At 43.7% G+C, this 19,755-nt stretch overlaps 1 protein-coding gene and 1 non-coding gene across 3 annotated transcripts in view; one reads left to right on the forward strand and one right to left on the reverse strand.

Moving 5' to 3' along the window:
• The window catches only part of Arhgef28 (Rho guanine nucleotide exchange factor 28), a 310,662-nt gene that overhangs the window by 252,680 nt on the left and 38,227 nt on the right, over positions 1-19,755 (reverse strand). The gene's annotated exons all lie outside the window — the stretch shown is intronic.
• On the forward strand, positions 13,408-13,514 carry LOC115065032. Its single transcript, XR_003844834.1, has one exon. It is a non-coding gene; the product is annotated as a U6 spliceosomal RNA (small nuclear RNA).

Consider the following 19,755-nt stretch of genomic DNA (forward strand, 5'->3'; position numbering starts at 1 on the left):
GGCCATCATTGGGAAGAGAGGCCCCTTGGTCTTGCAAACTTTATATGACCCAGCACAGGGGAAGGCCAGGGTCAAGTAGTGGTAGTGGGTGGGTAGGGGAGCAGGGTGGGGGGCTGGTATAGGGAACTTTCGGGATAGCATTTGAAATGTAAATAAAGAAAATATTAATAATAAAAATGAAATTAAAAAGAACATGACAGTATAGTCTTCATATGAATTTCTAACTAACCTTTGTCAGTTCCCATTAGAAAATGAAAATAGTGAAATAATGTGCAACTCAAGAGCCCTGACAAATGGAGGGCCTCCGACCTCTGACCTCCAAACTATTCTGGAGGGTGGGGGCACTGGTTTTTCTAGACAGGGTTTCTCTGTGCAGCTCTGCCTATGCCGGAGCTTGCTCTGCAGACTAAGTTGGCTTTGAACTCTAGAGATTTACCTAGCTCTGCCTCTCAATAGCTGGGTTCAAAGGCATGTGACACCACTGCCTGGGCAAACTCTAAACTATCAAGAATTCAATTCTGAAAGCTGAGTTTCTGTGCAGTAACACTGAGCCTGCCTCTCACCAGGACAGCAGCAGTTCATCTTGCCATGTTCACAATTGGACCGTATGTAATCCCATACCAAAAGTGAAGGCAAAACTAGATTTCTATTTAATGTCAAAATAAATATAGTATTATAGCAATTAAGTGATTTCAATAGCACATACAATAAAGAAAAAAAAACTGAAACACATTTCTTCATGAGGAAAACTATTTCATGCCCATATGTCAAATAAATAAAATGGGGTGAAAAAAACAAGGAACAGACTGAGAAGGTTGTATTTATGTATACAACACACACACACACACACACACACACACACACACGCACAGTGTGTATGTGCGCGTGTGTGTGTGTGTGTGTGTGTGTGTGTGTATGTGTGTGTGTGTAAAGGCCATAAATTTGAGAGTAAGGAGGGGTATATGGTAAAGTTTAGGAGGGAGGAAGAAGATAGGGGCAATAATGCAATTATAAATCTCAAAAAGTGAAAGAAATTTTTTTAAAAAAATTGTTTTCCATAACTCAGCTTATATTTGCTAGAGTTTTTTCGTTTGGTTATTTGTTTCTAAACAGGGATCAAAGTCAAGGTTTTGGGTATTGTATGCAAGCACTCGGACACTGAACTATATGTAGTCTCAGTCTTTGGTGTTTTGAGACAAGAGTCTTAGTTATAAGCTCAGGCTGGCCCTTAATTAATACCCTTAACTCTGCCTAAGAGCTTTGAGTGCAGGCGTACAGCACAGCATCTGGCTGGATTTTGTCTGTTAATAAAATTTAAGTGGCCCAAAGGGAATGGAAAGAGATAAGAGTAGGTTTGGTTACGATAAAAATATATTAAATATATATATGAAACTGTCAAAGAACACTGGGAGGTGTCCCTGCAACCATTAAGCCCAGCGGAGCCCACGAGAAGAGATTAGGAGATCGTCCTGTTCAGCATGACTCAGTAGCTGGTGTTGGATCAAACTTCAGGTGTCTGACCCCCAAATACTTTATTTTAGGCACATTTAAGCACAGCACAATTTGGTGAGATGTTCCCTGATGATAATTAATTCTGTGAACTCAGTGAAGCTGAAGACATGACTGCTTCGGAACTCTTTGCAAAGCACATGTGACATCTTCCATAAAGGTGGGTTCTGTAGATGGACTAAGAAAAACCAGCTCATGGTAAGGGTCTTGGGGAAGAAGGTCACCAAGCTACTAACCACCTCTGCTCTCAGACTTCTGGGTGGAAAGCTGGTTATACACCTCTTCTTTGAAGAGGGAACCTTGTTTGTTATTCCTGGTTCCCAGAGTGATTATCTGTGAACACAAGGACCTCTGTGCCTCTCACAGAATATGTTTTTAAATATGTGTAAAATACATATATACCAAATGAACCCCAGAAGGTACATTCTGAAGTGCAAATTACTTTCTTTAAGAAAAAAAACATAATAAAAAAAAAAAAAACAGTAGCTCTGACAAAGGAGTCTGTGTGTTTGTTTGTTTGTTTGTTTATTGCTTTGGCTGTGCAGAAGTAGGCACACATGCAAATGTATGTGCACATGCTCAGAGGACAGAGGGGGGACTTCAGGTACCCTATCTGTCACTCTCTGTCACTCTCTCAACCTTATTAGTTTAAGAAAAAGACCGCACTTCTTAGAAGCTTGCCTTTTTGGCTAGATTGGCTGACTACTGGCCAGAAAGCTCCTGGATCTGCCTGTTGCCAACTTCCAGTGCCGGGACTAAAGGCCCAGGTAACCATGCCTAGCTGTTTATGTGGGTGCTAAGGATTCAAATCCAGGTTCTAATGCTTGCATAGCTACTGTCCTTACCAAATGAGCCATCTTCACAGCTGCTGATAAAGCTTTAAAAGCACTACACATAAGACATTTGTGAACTATAGCGAAGAACTCGAAGCCAAGGTCTACAGAACTTTAGCCAGTCAGAATGGTTCGTGTCACAGAAGTATTTCAGTGTGGTTAGAACTTTACAACTTCTGTAATGAGACATGAAGCAGTCATAAAAGCTTTTACTACACTAAGGGACACAGGCTATATTGTGGCAGAAGGAGTGTTTTTTTTTTTTTTTTAAGTTGTCGAACTTAAGCATATACTACGTAATCCTTCTCTATAAATACAAGAGTATTCTAAGCTTTCTGGGATTTCTGAGATGAGAAATATCTGTTTGTGTTGGAGGTTTTGCTTAGGGGAAAAAAGAAAAATCTTTTTCTTCTTTTTTTCTTCTTTTTTTCCAGAAAGAAGTAGCACTTTAATAAGTGAACAAAGGAAATGTGGTCCAAGGCTGCAGACAGAGTCTGTCATGGGGAGGATGGTTTTGAAAAGGATCAACTGGTCTACCTCCTCCTCCAGGGCCTAGACCAGTAAATAGATGGAAGTAGGAAAAATGATGTTGAGCATGATGACCCAGACCCTTACAGATAAATGTCACGTGTCCTCTCTCATTGGAAACTCCTAGCTCCAAATCTTCAGATGTGAGTGCACAGCCTAAAACAACTGCCAGAAACCGGGAGAGTCCAAAGGGACATTTCCCAAGGTAGGGATGTGGGGAATAGCAAGCTACCCAATCAGGGAAATGGAAAAGCAGGGGTCTGGGGGGCTCTAACTAGGGAATAGAAAAGGAGATAAATATAGAGGAAAAATAAAATAATAATAATAAGGTCTGAAACGCATAAGAAATCATAATACTAGCTATTTGCCTTAAAAAGGCCTATTATACACATAAATTTGTGTATCTATTTACATATAAAGTTTAAATAAAAATGTCTCACCTGGCCAATGCTCCTTTCAATAATCAAAGACCATTGAAGAACCCACCTCCTCCCACACCACCATAGCCATCCAGTACTAATTCCTTATAGCGGCATTGTTGAATGCTGTCTAGAACAAACAGAAGACCTCGACCATCATTTGTTTATGTGATGTCACCTGACTAACCTTTCTCTGTGCAGCGGGAAGCCCCACAGCACACACCACACATGGAAAGCCCTCTTTTGAGTTATCGGCCAGGGCTGTCTAAAAGAGTCCCAAAGCACGCAGCCCACTGCTGCTGCCCTTGGTTCCCTCAGAGCGGGAGGGTAAGTCCCTACTGCTGAAGACACCACACACTCAGACACAGGGCTCAGAGGCCCTTGAGCAGGAACTGCCCTGAATGCCTCCCCTCTGAGGACTTTCCTGATATCAGAAGGCACCATGTAAGCTCCAAAGGAGAGAAGTAAGGCCAACAGTTCTACCTGGCTATAATACCTATAAACTAACATCACACAGTAAGCCTAAAGGTTATTGTGAAGTTACGAATCTTGGAGGAGAGTCTACAACCACCACCTTACAGCAAAACCCCTAACTACAGTCTAAATATGTTTCCTAGGACACAAAAGTAAGGGTAGGGCTCACCCCTCATCACATCAACACACACACACACACACACACATACACACACACATGCACCAACAATTAATAATAATAACAACAATGTCATGAATTTGAAAGAGAGCAAGAGGCACATGGGAGGGTTTGGGGAGAGAAAGAAAAAGTGGGGGATAACATAATTACATGATAATCTCAAAAATAGAAGAAGAGCAGTGTTTCTGCATGTGTCCACAGTCTGGAGATTTTCTGAGGCTTTGTGTTTTAAATTTGCATTTATGGTAGCTCTCACATCGGTACTCTGTAAATTTTTTTGGAAGAAATAGATTTCAATCTATGTTTTTAAAATCTTCCAAGAGGACCATTTCCTAGCTTTCGCATCAGTTTGTTTGATTTATAGGGCACCTCCTGGTTAGTTTGCCAGAGGATAGAGCGTTATCAGGGAAGGTAAGCATTTCTTTAGCAGCTCCTGAAGAATTGGTGGCTGGGACTGGAAGCTAAGCCTTTCAGTCTCAAGGACAGCTGGCAGAGAAAGGCTTTGCCAGAGCCTGCATCACAGGGCAGAATCGTTTGACCAGCAGATACTTCAAACCTATTTCAAAATAGATGCCAAAGAGAAACAAGCAAAGGCCTCAGAGTATCCAGCTAACATTTCACACTGATGATTCCAGAAAATAAAGGGTAATACGGAAGCTTTGCTATAGTCTTTAATCCTTAGAACTCTTTCCATTTTTGCATCGGCTACAGAATATGCATTGTTGTGTTATCGTGGGATAAGTAAACACATAAATACATTAAGTGGGATACATGCTAACTCTTTTTTTCTTAATAGAGTACATATTAGCATTTTGAAAATCTGCTTCTACAAAAAAGCAGGCCCTTCCCCCCCTTGGTCGGGCCACGCATACTCTTCCCCCTTGGTCGGGCCGTGCATGCCCTTCCCAGCAGCTTCCTTTCAGTCAGTTCAGGTGGCTATGGCTATGGGGTGAGGTGCCATTCTAAAATGCAATTCTCCAGTACACGTGATCTGCATCCAGGGGGTGGTGGTGCATGGGACCTGCACCCCAGGGTGACATGATGCATGGGACCTGCACCCAGGTTAACATCATACAAGTGACCTGCTCCCAGGGCGAGGTGGTGGATGTGACCTACACCCCAAGGTGACATGATGTATGTGACCTGTACCCAGGGTGATGTGATGCATGTGACCTGCACCCAGGGTGAGATTGTGCATGTGACTTGCACCCAGGGGGAGGTGGTGCATGTGACCTGCACCCAGGGTGATGTGATGCATGTGACCTGCACCCAGGGGGAGGTGCACCTTCACCTGTGAAGTTCCTGCTTTCTTCCACCTCACCTGTCATTCCACATGAGGCTAAGTGAGACCGAGAGCCACCTCAGACTTGATCTCAGCAGAACCATCCAGGGCCAGACAACACGTTACTGACCTTGTACCTTCTGTTTGATAACTCGTATCTTATTCCTGCCAGCTCAACCTCTTGCTATTTTTAGTATAAAAATTTAAAAGCCACTTTGGGTGATATTAGCTACATTTTTCAGATTAATTCCCTTTGGCTTTTTAAGCAAAGTAACTGCAAAGCAAAATAAGTGACATCATGTTTGGAAAAACCTGGTTTCCTTGAAGGTTTTAGTATTTTGTACACTTCAGCTTAAATGTCTGGCTCTCATTACTGTAGACTTTGAAACCATTTATCTTTGTGTGTATGTGGTTTGTGGCTGTGTGAACACTTGTGTGCTTGAATAAGTACGAACACACACACACACACACACACACACACACACAGCATGATGCACAGATGGAGATCAGAGGGCAACTTTAAGGCTTGACCTCCACCTTCCATCTTGCTTAAGGCAGGGTCTCTTGGTGTATGTTTCCTCTCACTATGTAGGCCAGACCAGCTGGCAGGCAGGTTTCTGGGGACTCTCCTGTTTCCTCCCCTCTCCCTAAAGGAGCTCTAAGATTATGTGGGCACTAGAGATTCAGACTCCACCACAATCCCCCAGACTCCCTCCATGCCTGGGCAGCAAGTGCTTGACCCACCAAACCATCTCTCCAGTCCTGAGACTGATTTAGAAGTGTTTCATAGCTGAAGATCCCACACAAATTCTGGTAGAAATAAGAGAGCCCCCAGGTTATTCCAAATCCTTCTAAAACTCCTATTGAACCTTTCCTAAATGAGCTGGGGAGAAAGGAATTAGAAAAAATTAGGATCCACCTAATACAACTAGCAAACTTCCAACTGGATATTTTAAAATTTTTATTCCCCTTGGGTTTTTCCCAGATGAACTCCTCGTGCATGGGAAGGGACTCTGAGTCCTGCTCTCGCTGGCCAAACTATGCTGGCCGGGTCTCCTTCTACACCAAGGTCAGTGATCATACACGTTTGTATTTTGCCCTTGGCCCTTGGCATCTCCTTGTACATATCTCACACTCCAGCTTCTGCTGTGTTCCCAAGGCTCCCTCCTTGTCTAAAAACACTTTGGGGGGAAAGTAAATGCCAAAATATTTCCAAAAATATTACAGATACAAGTGGATAGTCTGGACAATAGTCCATAAATATTTTTCTTAAGTTTGTCTCCAAAAAGAGAAACAAATCTCACTAATGGGATAATGGGATACTAAAATAGGTTTACAACAAATATCTACTGTCCAAAAATTTTTGATTGGCAGTTAACTCTAAAGAAAAATATTAGACTATTTTAAGTACACTAAATTTGTAAAGTTAAGAGAGAAACTTTCTGTTCCCCCCCCCCCATGAAATTCCAGGTCTCTAACTCTTATACCTCCAAATGAAATAGTTATGGATATGAAGCTATAACTTTATTATTCTGGTGTGAAGATTTTTTGGAGTGATAGTACTGTTTGTTTGTTTGTTTGTTTGTTTTCTTGCTTGCTTGTTTTGAGACAGGGTTTCACCATTTAACCCTGACTGGAGCTTGCTATGTAGACCAGGCTGGCCTCAAACTCACAAAGATCCACCCACCTCTTCCTTCTAGCTGCTGGGATCAAAGGCTGGCAAAAACCATGCCCCACAAAACCAGATCTTTAATTTTTGTCTTTGAACATGCTAATAATCAGTGTCTTACATGCTTTTTATAAAACCCACAGCAAATTACCACTATAAATACTATACTCTGAACTACACTATCACACTCAATAACTACACTCAGACAGTTGACATAGCTCACGCTATGCTAAATACTCTATAAACATGGCAGCCTAAAGAATGTAAGGGACCCAGAAGCTTAAACATGAAAATAGTCCACACTAAACTTACAAAATGAAGGGTCTGGTAAGCGTAACTTTTCCACTCATTCTCCACCCCTGTCTCCACTCCAGCTGTTACACCTCTGCAAAGCAATGGGGTTTTTGTTGTTGTTGTTGTTGTTGTTGTTTTTTGTTTGTTTGTTTGTTTTTTGTAGTTGATAAGTTTTATCTCACCGTGATTTGCAAGTGGTGCAATAAAATATAAATCACTTTAAAACTCAAAAGACCTTAAGGTGTGCTTATTTTTAATAAAGTTAAGAAAAGAACCCTTGGGAAAATGTTTAAATTTTATATATGAAGCAATTTCTCAGTGAGAATGTAGCACAGACCCACCAGCAGGTGACACGGAAAAATCATGAAGCAGCAACTTCAAACATAGTGCATAAAGAATAAAAGTCAACCTACTGGCCGTCAAAACGATGCTTTACTAATTAAATATGGCGGTGCAGATTTTATATGTGCAATCAATCACTTTTAGCAGAAATATATATACAACATCCTAAATCAGAGAGAGAGAGAGAGAGAGAGAGAGAGAGAGAGAGAGAGAGAGAGAGAGAGAGAAAAGATGGAGAGGAGAGGAGAGGAGAGGGAGAATCACTTTCTTGATTAGCACAAAATGGACAATGACAGCTTGTATAAGATTCCTCAGTGAACAGCAGAGCTGGTGGTCCCCAACTCAACTGTGATGCTAGTGGAGAAAGGTACATTCTGGGCCGTGAGGCCAAGTCCCAGAGCCAGCCTTTGATGCCAGCATAGGGGAAATGTGTGAGGAGGGAGCATTTAGGCATGAAGCTACTGTGGAGCAGACAATGTTGACTATATAAACCTGCCTCTGACGAGAACGAGCTGAGGCATTCAAGTCTCGCAGCCGTAGGAGAAAAGCTAGACTATTTCATACACTCACTGGGGACATGCCTGAAGATCAGACGGGAACCGACAGCACAGTCACTCTTCAAGAGGATCTCATTAATGTGAGCTGATGGGGGTGGGAGTGGGGAGGAAGGAGAGCCAGTCGGTCTGAAATAGTGCAGCCTAAATTAGAGGATGTTTATTAAGTACAAAGAGGAGAACGAGTTGGCTGCTAACAGAATGTTCCGCCAAGCCTGTCACACTCATTTGTACTTCTCAGGATATATTTGCACATAGACAAAGCGATTAATGCCTTATAAAGCTTTTTCCAAATCTACTGAACTTTTCCTGATTCTGAGAGTCTTTTCAGTGTACTGCTTAGAGTCAACACAATGCCCAATTATCATCCAAGCATCCTGACCAGACACAACCTTTCAACACTTCAATTCCCTCCTTAGCAAAAACTTGCCAAAGTCAACTCATTGTCGTGGATTACATGTAAAGCAATCCAGAGGCTGTCAAAGTGCTCATAGCATGGTCCGGATGGTAGGATGAAGCAGGGGGGTGTCAGAAATGGAACTGGAGACTGGCAGAAGGCAATGGTATGAAGCCAGCATCAGGAAACGATGGAGTCCTCAGATAGAAGGGGTTCCACATGAAGACAGGCTTGATGCAGATATGGAGTTCAAGGCACAGAAGCCAGAGAGAGTAGCATGGATCTATACAGTATCCATCCCATCCCTAACCATTACCCACTATGTGTGTAACAGACAGAACGGAGTTGTGGAGGGTGAGGAGATGGATGGCTCATTCGATGAAGTGCTCGGCACACAAGCATGAATAGCTAAGTATGGATCCCCAGTAATAAAGTCAGGGGCAGCAGTGTGTGCTCAGAGCCCCTGGGTTGAGGGGTGGGGACAGAAACAAAGATCCCTGGGGCCTTCCGGCCCATTAACCTAGCAGAATCATAAGAAAATATGTATCAAAAAAGTAACTAGAGTAATAGAGAAAGAGTCTCGTCAACAACTGGTCTCCCAAATGTGCATACACTTTAACACATATACATACATACATGCACACATGCACACACACACACACATACATACATACATGCACATGCACACACACAAAAAACCCACACCTAAATTCATATATACATACACAGAAATGAGAAGGGACATAAGGGGAAGGGTCCTTTGGCAGGCACCTATCAATAACACTCCATATTACATGTTTATTCCAGGATTGTCTCAGCTTTCCCCTGATGGCAGATGCAATGCATTATCAAGTTCAGTACAGGCCCTGTTCCTGATAGCTCCACATTTGGGCATTGCTAACGACTGAATCAAATTGGACACAGGCCTCATCTCCAGTTCCATTTTAGAAAGTTGGAACAAGGAAACACAAAGTCATACAAGGTCCTGCCGCTACCACCGAACCGGTGGGCAGGGCTGCCCCTGCCCTCACAGGTCTGGATTCAGTGAGAAAGACCGTTCTGTGTATTGTAGCTGTTCTGTCTACAGAAATGTGAAGCAGCAAGGAGGACAAAGAGAAGACAAGCAGCACATTCCTGAGGAAGGGCTCATGAACTAGGTCCGACCCTAAGCCTTACCCGGAAGTTTGCCTGGCTCCCTCACCGTACAAGCCAGAGGGCCTCCACTTTTACTTCATTGAAAAGGAAGGTGATTTTTTTTTCTGGGGTCAAATGTGGAATTTCTAGAAATTAACATGTCAATTAAACCATGAGTTTATAATCTATGGTCTATGGATGGATTTTATAGAACCATGAATTCCATGAAATGAATGTAAAATTTTGTTTATATGCATTTTTTTCTGGCAAGAGTTTAAAGCTTAAACTCTCACACAGGTCCTCAGTGGACCATCAGAACTGGAGAAAAGATAATATATTCTGGGCTGGAGAGATGGCTCAGCGGTTAAGAGCACCGACTGCTCTTCCAGAGATCCTGAGTTCAATTCCCAGGAACCACATGGTGGCTCACAACCATCTGTAATGGGATCCGATGCCCCCCTTCTTGTGTATCTGAAGAGAGAAATAGTATATTCATATATAAAATAGATAAGTATTTTTTTAAAAAGATAATATACTCTACAAAGATCAGCCTCCTATTTTGTGAAAGCTCATGTTAGGACATTGAACAGATGCAGTGGGCTAGAGGTCTGGTTTGCCAAACACATACCTGACAAGGAACGTTCAAACAATCTCACTGGCAAGTATATACATAGCAGACAGGGACCGACATCTCACTGCAGAAAGGGAACAGAAAGCAATAAACACACGGCAAGATGCTCAACAGTGTTAGCCACTGGGGACATGCAAACTCACAACACAGTGAGATCAGCACCTGCCATCCAAGACAGCTTAAACAGGAAGAGCTCTTTCCCTGGAGAGGATGGGGAAACCAGACTACAGTGCTGCTGGGATACAAAGGATACAGGTACTGTACATCCAGGGATTCCTAAAAACAAGCACAGAGGTCAGAGGTGCCACCAGTAATTGTATCAATGGCTTTTCCAAACAGACCAAACTAGATGTTCCCAGACATCCTTCAACAGCCATAATAGTTCAACTCTAGAATGCAGATATACACACATCACAGAAACGTATAGTGGGCCTCTGCATTCTTGGCTTGTGTATTCATGAGTCCTACCCATCACAGACAAAATAAACAGTAGACATCTGTTGCATCTGAACTAAACTCAAACAATACGGTAGTGCTTGCCTAATGCTGATAAGTTATTAGGTATTATAAGTAATCTAGAGGTAACTTAAAATATATGGGAGGATTTGTATATGTTATATGCTAATACAACACCATCTTTATAAGACTTGGACATCCTCCAATCCAGGTATGCAGGGGACGTCCTGCCACATGCTATTTACCAACACAAAGGGAGGAAGCAATGATACAGACAGTTGCATAGACAGAGCGTCAGGAAGTGAGGCTAGAGAGATAACTCAGCAAGTGGGAGCACGTCTCCTACAGAGAGTCTGGATTCAGTTTCCAGAACCCATGTCGGACAGCTCCAGGAGGAACCAATGCTTCTTGCCTCCCTAATCGCCTGTAGTTGTGTGTATATACCTACACAGAGATACAGATACACAATCAGTAATAATGGAAATAAGTCTTTAAAAACTCCAGGAAGTCGCATTGAACAATGAAAGCCAACCCCAATAAGTTTAGAGGATACAGTTCCATAGACAACATTTTATAAAAGAAAAATGTCATTCAAATGGGGACAGACTGATGACTACTGGGCGTTAAAACCAGTAGCTGAAAGGCAAACGTAGAAAGATAATTATGATTATAGAAAGGAACAACACACTTGAAGTTTCACTGCCATTCAATGTCTGACATGGTAGTGGGCAGACGCGCTCACACGGGTGACAGAATGGTACAGCACAGACATGAAAACCACGTGCTGACTCATGGAAGTAAAGTGAGAAGCCTGGGCAAGGCTACATACCAGTCCTATAGAATGCTGCCCTAGTTTTTATTATTTGATAATCGCTTAATTTCATATGTATGAGTGTTTTTCACTGCATGCATGTATGTGCACCATATGTGTACCTGCTGCCCAAAGAGGCCAGAAGAGGTTGTAAACCCCCCTGGAGCCAGAGTTATGGAGATTGTGGGGTGCTGGAAAGGAAAGCTGAGTCCTCTGGCAACCAGTGCTCTGAAATGCTAAGACCTCTCTTTAGCTCCTGGAGACTTTTGAAAGGTGTGTGTGTGTGTGTGTGTGTGTGTGTGTGTGTGTGTAGCTGTGGAGGTCAGAGGAGGGCATCAGATCCCCTGAAGCTGGCATTACTGCTGGTTGTGAGCCATTGGCATGGGTGCTGGCACCGAACTCAGGTTCTCTGGGAGAAGAGGAAGAACTCAGTATTTGAGCCATCTCTCCAGCTGCTGGTTAAAATACTACCAATATAGTTCTGTAAGCCATAAGCCTGGAGCGAAATAGAACAGCATATACAAAGAATCTCTTATTGTTTCTGACAACCGCCTGGGAATTCCTAATTGTCTCAGTAAAAATTCCAGTTAAGAGAATCCTACCAGAGCATCTGCATCCGAATCAGCCTTTTCCCTTTTTGTGGTAGCCATGTCAGGTCTCCCGCTCACTCACGCTCTCTCGCTCTCTCATTTCCCTGTGCTCTTTCTTGACATTACTAAAAACCTGATTAGAATGTCTTTACTGCTTGCTGCATTTTGCTTAATAGTTTTGTGTTGGAGCAAAGCCTTGTTCTTTGAGAGTGAATTTGAGGGGCTGGAGAAAAGGCTCAGCATTTGCTGCTCCTCCGGGAGCTCACAAGCAGGAGATTCAACCTTCTCTTCTGCCCTCTGTGGATGGACATGAAGCACACATGTGGTACACAGACACACATGCAGGCAAAAGACTCACACAGAACCTTGATATTTTTTTTGCGCGGGGGGGGGGGTGGTGGTTAGAGACAGGGTTTCTCTGTATAGACCTGGCTGTCCTGGAACTCACTTTGTAGACCAGGCTGGCCTTGAACTCAGAAATCCGCCTGCCTCTGCCTCCCGAGTGCTGGGATTAAAGGCGTGCGCCACCATGCCCGGTAGAACCTTGATTTTTATTAAAAGAGACTGAACTTGAATTTTGGAAATAGCAAAAGATTCCCAAATCCACTGAGGCAGTAATACGTGTAAACTAAATAAGGAATGTTTTTTAGGAGAGAAAAAAAAAAAAGGCTAAATCATGAACTGGTTTCTCCTGTGAAGTTCCTTACTTTAAGATTTTGAGATCCCAGAGAACACTTAAATTCTTTTGGCTGAAAAATCCCCTTAAGAGGCAGCAAGAAACCACAGAAGGGCTTCAAGTGGGGCAAGACCTTACTTCAAGTTGTATTTCTACAACACTGACCCAAAGAGTACTGAGGAGCCTGGAGAGACAGGTCAGTGGGTCAGAGAGAAGAGATGAGGGGCAGACTCATGAGCTATCCCCTGCTACTTGAGGCTTTAGCCAGGTGTGTGTTCTTAGAAATTAAGAGTACCAAGCACTGTGGAGAGACAACCACACCTCCCCTCAGGTTCTCATCTGTATTTCAGACTCCAGCTGTGACTGCACATGACAAGCCTCTTGCTTCCTAGCCCCACCAGACTCCGTATCATCTGTATCCACAGGGATCCGCGAGTAATTTCCTTCACTCAAAAAAAGCTGAGAAATTCCTTAAATGCAACTGCTAATGATATGCCCATTTCTAGACCATAAAACAAATGGGCAAAGTATGAATGCTGGAGATATTCTAAAGCAATGTTTTAATGTTTAGAAATGACCTTCCTGTGAAGATTTGAAGCATTGAGATTTAGCCTTAGAAATATGACTGCCGTGCTCACTTCCGCAGCACATACACTAAAATTGGAACGATACAGAGAAGATTAGCATGGCCTCTGTGCAAGGATGACATACACACTCGTGAAGCGTTCCATGTTTTTCAATAAAAGAACCTCTGGGGGAATCACCATCCCTGATCTTAAGCTCTACTACAGAGCAATTGTGATAAAAACTGCGTGGTACTGGTACAGTGACAGACAGGTAGATCAATGGAATAGAATTGAAGACCCAGAAATGAACCCACACACCTATGGTCACTTGATCTTTGACAAGAGAGCTAAAACCATCCAGTGGAAAAAAGACAGCATTTTCAACAAATGGTGCTGGCACAAGAATGAGAATTGATCCATTCTTATGTCCTTGTACAAGCTCAAATCTAAGTGGATCAAGGAACTCCAACATAAAACCAGAGACAAAGCCTCGAAGATATGGGCACAGGGGAAAAATTCCTAAGCAGAATAGCAATGGCCTGTGCTATAAAATCAAGAATNGACAAATGGGACCTCATAAAATTACAAAGCTTCTGTAGGGCAAAAGATACTGTCAATAAGAAAAAAAGGCCACCAACAGATTGGGAAAGAATTTTTACCAATCCTAAATCTGATAGGGGACTAATATCCAATATATACAAAGAGCTCAAGAAGCTGAACTCCAGAAATTCAAAAAACCCCATTAAAAAGTGGGGTACAGAGCTAAACAAAGAATTCTCACCCGAGGAATACCGAAGGACTGAGAAGCACTTGAAAAAATGTTCAACATCCTTAATCATCAGGGAAATGCAAATCAAAACAACCCTGAGATTCCACCTCACACCAGTCAGAATGGCTGGGATCAAAAAGAATGTGGAGAAAGAGGAACACTCCTCCATTGCTAGTGGGATTGCAAGCTTGTACAACCACTCTGGAAATCAATCTGGCGGTTCCTCAGAAAACTGGACATAGTACTACCAGAAGATCCAGCAATACCTCTCCTGGGCATATACCCAGAAGATGTTCCAACTGGTAATAAGGACACATGCTCCACTATGTTCATAGCAGCCCTATTTATAATAGCCAGAAGCTGGAAAGAACCCAGATGTCCCTCAACAGAGGAATGGATACAGAAAATGTGGTACATTTACACAATGGAGTACTACTCAGCTATTAAAAACANTGAATTTATGAAATTCTTGGGCAAATGGATGTATCTGGGGGTTATCATCCTAAGTGAGGTAACCCAATAACAAAAGAAGTAACTTGATATGCACTCACTGATAAGTGGATATTAGCCCAGAAACCTAGAATACCCAAGATACAATCTGTAAAACACAAGAAAATCAAGAAGAAGGAAGACCAACACGTGGATACTTCATTCCTCCCTAAAATAGGGAATAAAATACCCATGGAAGGAGTTGCAGAGACAAAGTTTGGAGCTAAGAAGAAAGGATGGACCATCCAGAGACTGCCCTACCAGGGGTCCATCCCATAATCAGCCACCAAACACAGACACTATTGCATATGCCAGCAAGATTTTGCTGAAAGGATCCTGATATAGCTGTCTCTTGTAAGACTATGCCAGTGCCTGGCAAATAGAGAAGTGGATGCCCACAGTCATCTATAGGATGGAACACAGGGCCCCCAATGGAGGAGCTAGAGAAATAACCCAAAGAGTGGAAGGGGTCTGCAACCCTATAGGTGGAACAACAATATGAACTAATCAGTACCCCCAGAGCTTGTGTCTCTAGCTACATATATAGCAGAAGATGGCCTAGTCGGCCATCTTTGGGAAGAGAGGCCCCTTGGTCTTGTGAAGATTATATGCCCCATACAGGGGAACACCAGGGCCAAGAAGTGGGAGTGAGTGGGTAGGGGAGCAGGGCAGGGGAAGGGTATAGGGGACTTTCAGGATAGCATTTGAAATGTAAATGAAGAAAATATCTAATAAAAAATATGGTTACTATAAAAAAAAGAAATATGACTGCTTTCGAAATGTTTAGATGAGCAATTACTTAGTTGTGCTGTAAGTTAGACCAGATAATAAAGCAAGCGTAAAGTCCCCTCCCTTTCAGTATTGTTCTACTTATTTGAAAGTAAGAATATGCACGTGTGAAATAGGTAAATAATGACCCATGGGACAGACAAACATTGAAGACAATATAAAGACTCAATTGCTCGACAAATATTTACTGAGTGCCAATTACGTAGTGGACAGATGCTGTGGTGGGTCCTGTTCTTGGGGAAATGCCAGCTGTGTGGAAGAGGGGAAAGACGAAGCCCCGGTATGCCTGTATAGGGAGGAAGAACGTAAGAGTAGACACACACAATGGCCCATCCGCAGGGGAGGTGGCAAGCATGGCCTCTGAAGAACAGAAAGCCTGAGTTGAATTTTTAAAAAAATGTGGTGGCTTTTAGGTAGGGCCATACCTTGATAGAAAGGCTTGAGAAATGTGGGCAGCAAACTTTTGTGATTCTCAAAATAACTGGCTTGGTGAAGGGAGGAAAGAGAAGCAAGACAGGAGTTGCTACTGGCCTTCGGCACCCTGGCACCAAGGACAGTTAAGTGTCTTGTGATGGCCGACCTGCACAGCACCAGCAGCTGCCCCACCTCAAGTGCTGACTCTGAACCCTGGGGGGAACTGCTTAGGTAGCACTAGATTTGCCAAGAAGACCATGAAGGGAGACACTACAGGCATAAGTGGAGAAAGTATAAAGGAGGTATAAAGGAAGACCTATTTGTTGAGCTACAAAGACCTCCATAGCCCAAAGACATATGCGTATGAGAAAATTACGAGAAAGACTGCCCAAACTCCATTCTGTCCAAGGTAATGTCACATAAGATCATGGACAGCAGGCTAGTGGGGGGAGGAGTTAAGATGACGGAAGTGACAAGAAATGTGTTTTAAAAGGAGCACTATGGTGGCTGGGGTCAGATGGACTAAAAGAAAAGTAACTCCAAAGTCAGGGCAACAAGGAAAGAGTCGTGGGTGTCCTAAGGGAGGGACACTGCTGTCCCTCAGGGAGACACTGCTGTCCCTCAGGGAGACACTGCTGTCCTAAGGGAGGAACACTGCTGTCCTTCAGGGAGATACTTCTGTCCCTCAGGAGGACACTGCTGTCCCTCAGGGAGACACTGATGTCCCTCAGGAGGATAATGCTGTCCCTCAGAAGGACACTGCTGTCCCTCAGAAGGACACTGCTGTCCCTCAGGGAGACACTGTTATCCCTCAAGGAGACACTGCTGTCCCTCAGGGAGACACTGCTGTCCCTCAGGAGGACACTGCTGTCCCTCAGGAGGACACTGCTGTCCCTCAGGGAGACACTGCTGTCCCTCAGGGAGACACTGCTTTCCCTCAGGGAGACACTGCTGTCCCTCAGGAGGACACTGCTGTCCCTCAGGGAGACACCGATGTCCCTCAGGGAGACACCGCTGTCCCTCAGGGAGACACTGCTGTCCCTCAGGAGGACACTGCTGTCCCTCAGGCAGACACTGCTCTTTTTCAGGAGGGTGACTTGAGTACTGAATGAAGCACTGAGTCTCAGGAGACACTGTGTGTATGGTAGGCTACTGACCAAGATGCAGATGCAGAGAGCAAAAGAGGCAAATATTAAGATGGACACCCACCTCTAACCCTGTGTTCTTGGAACCTGCAGAAAAACCATTCCATACCCTAACAATTAATTTTGGGATTCAAGATTAAAGCAACAACAATTTTTTAAAAAGTGTTTTCTCTTTCCATTGACTATAAGAAGAAGGTTCAATGAGGTACAAAGAAAAATACGAACTAACAAGGCATTATTTTTCTGTCAGCCTGAAGGGTTTGGTGTATATCACCATGGTGGAGTGATAAGGGAACTTGCACAGGGTTGATCTGTAGCACTGAAAAACAATCCTGCACATTAGAATGGCATAGAAAAATATAAAACCCTACCCTTGAGACATTTAGGGACAAAACAGACACATGTATAGTTAACAAAGATCTTGAGGTAGTTCCGACATTCCAGAAAGTACAGTTAACCGCATAATAATACCCTCCGTGTGTTCTCCAGGAACGTAGTCCATAATTTCCTGTTTTCAAAGGCTCTACTAGATAAAACTCTGATTTTGCTCTATTTAGATATTACTAGCTCCTTTTAAGTCAAATAGAAAAGCAGTAGTCTTCTTATGTGACGCTTCAAAACTATTGCTTAGAAGCGTGCAACCTGTATGGACGGACTCCGCTAGGGTGAATGGCTGTATTGTATGTCATGGAAGTACTTTGTTGGTATTCCACTCCGAGGGAAACCAAAGACAAAGGCTTTGTCTTTCCGGGCAGTCTTGATGTGGACCAGTGGGTGAGTCTTAACGTTGGATATGCTCCAAAACGCGCACTGCCTGCGGTGAGGCAGGTGAAACTTGGGACTTCTCCCCTCTTCCTGCCTTCAACTCACACCCAGACCTCAGGCCCAAATGTCCCCGCCTCAGCTCCTGCTTTCTGTGGCTCAAATGTCACCATGTCCTCTCAAGCAACACTGGGCTCCTGTAGTGAGGCTCTAGATTTGGTCCCCAGTGTAGGAAGAGAACAGGACTGGGGGGGGGGGAGGACAGGAGAGGAGAAACGGGAACTAAAGGCTGAGCTCCCCAGAGCCTGAGGGAACAGACGTCACACCTAGGCCGATTTTCATATGCCCTGAACTGAACTACCTCTGTGTTCTAGAAAACACGACCGAAGACATGAACAGGGTGTGCAGATGCATGCACAGCAGATTTCCAGACAGTGCTTGGATGGCTTCTTCTCAGGTCACAGCATTAGCCCTGTTCATGTTCCTCTCAGTCCCCTCTCAGAACGCACATCCACACGTACACATAAAGACACACTTTTCCCTATCCGGCCTCCCAGTTGCTATGTATTATGTTTATTTATGTATATGAATGTGTATATTGTATGTGCAACATGATTGTGCTCGGAGCCATCAGAGACCAGAATAAGGGGGTCAGATCCCCTGGAACTGTAGCTACAGACAGTTGTCAGCCTCCATGTAGGTGCTGGGAGCCGAGTCCGTGCCCCCTGTAAGAGCAAGGAGCCCTCTCAACCACTGAGCCAACTCTCCAGCCATTAAGTTCCCACTCTTTGCTGGATGATTGTGATCAAAGTTAATAAGATAATGGATTCTCGTGGGTCTCAAGTCTTGGTTTATCTGTACCAGCAAACCGTGACTCAAAAGGGAACCCAGAAAAAAAAGAAAGATGCAGCTTAGTCAAAAGACAATGGAATCAGGCCTCTTGACTAAATTATAGAAAACGTGTGTGTGTGTGTGTGTGTGTGTGTGTGTGTGTGTGTGTGTGTGGAGAGAGAGAGAGAGAGAGAGAGAGAGGGGCCAACTCCCATGCCTCTGTACAGATCACAAACTTAGCTAGTGTGTGTGTCCTATAAATTTAGATTGCACGTTTGCGGAAGAAATGTCATTGCCACTGACAGCTCATCTAGCACTCAGTAAAACACAGATGTGACCAAGTGCTTCCCCAAGGTGCCTAGTAAAATTCAGACCAAGTGTCTGATTTACTGATCGGCAGACAATAGCCCCAGTTCCAGAAGACAGCGTTGTCTGCTTCTCTGCTGTGAAGCCATGCCGGGCTGCATCCAAATAGTTCATCTTTACCTTTGTGAATGCGTTAAAAAAATAAAACCTAAGTTAAAATTTTAAAACAGTGATTCCCTCTATTTTTTACTGTGAAAGCGATGCCTTCATGAACTGAGCTGAGATTCGGCCTCTGCAGGGGTATGGGGAGGGTAATGCTTTCTTTTTACCTCTGCACCCACACTCACACCCACACCCACACCCACACCCACACCCACACCCACACCCACACCCACACCCACACCCACACCCCACTGTGCCTTCAGGCATCCTTCCCCATGTGGGTCCCCTTTGTTCCTAGTTGCTGGAAGGTACTTCCTCCTTCCCTGCTCCCTGCTGTTAGCTAAAAATCCTAGGATGCAGGGAAACAAAGCTTCCAGCCCCAGGACGTTAAGATTGTCCTGAAGAGGTCCTGAGTAGCTAAGGCCATGATTTTGAGAACATTAATTTAAAAAAAAAAAAAAAAAAAAAAAAAAAGCCACTGCTTGCCAGCAGAGAACCCAGAGGAAATATTAAGATGCCAGAAAATAACTGAGAATATACACCTAAATGAAAGGGGGTATGGCCCTGCAGGTGAGGCTTACAGGGTGACCTTAGAGGAACTTGTTCATTGGGTTTTTGTGGCTCTCTTTTCTGCTAAAGTATAGCCTAAATAGCCTCAGATTCTGGCTGGTCAGAACTCTAGCTGTTCTCCAAAAGCCATAAATACTCACAGGAAGAGAGAGAGAGAGAGAGAGAGAGAGAGAGA

This window comes from Mus pahari, chromosome 11 (assembly GCF_900095145.1).
Source record: "Mus pahari chromosome 11, PAHARI_EIJ_v1.1, whole genome shotgun sequence".
In the NCBI taxonomy this organism is placed as follows: domain Eukaryota; kingdom Metazoa; phylum Chordata; class Mammalia; order Rodentia; family Muridae; genus Mus; species Mus pahari.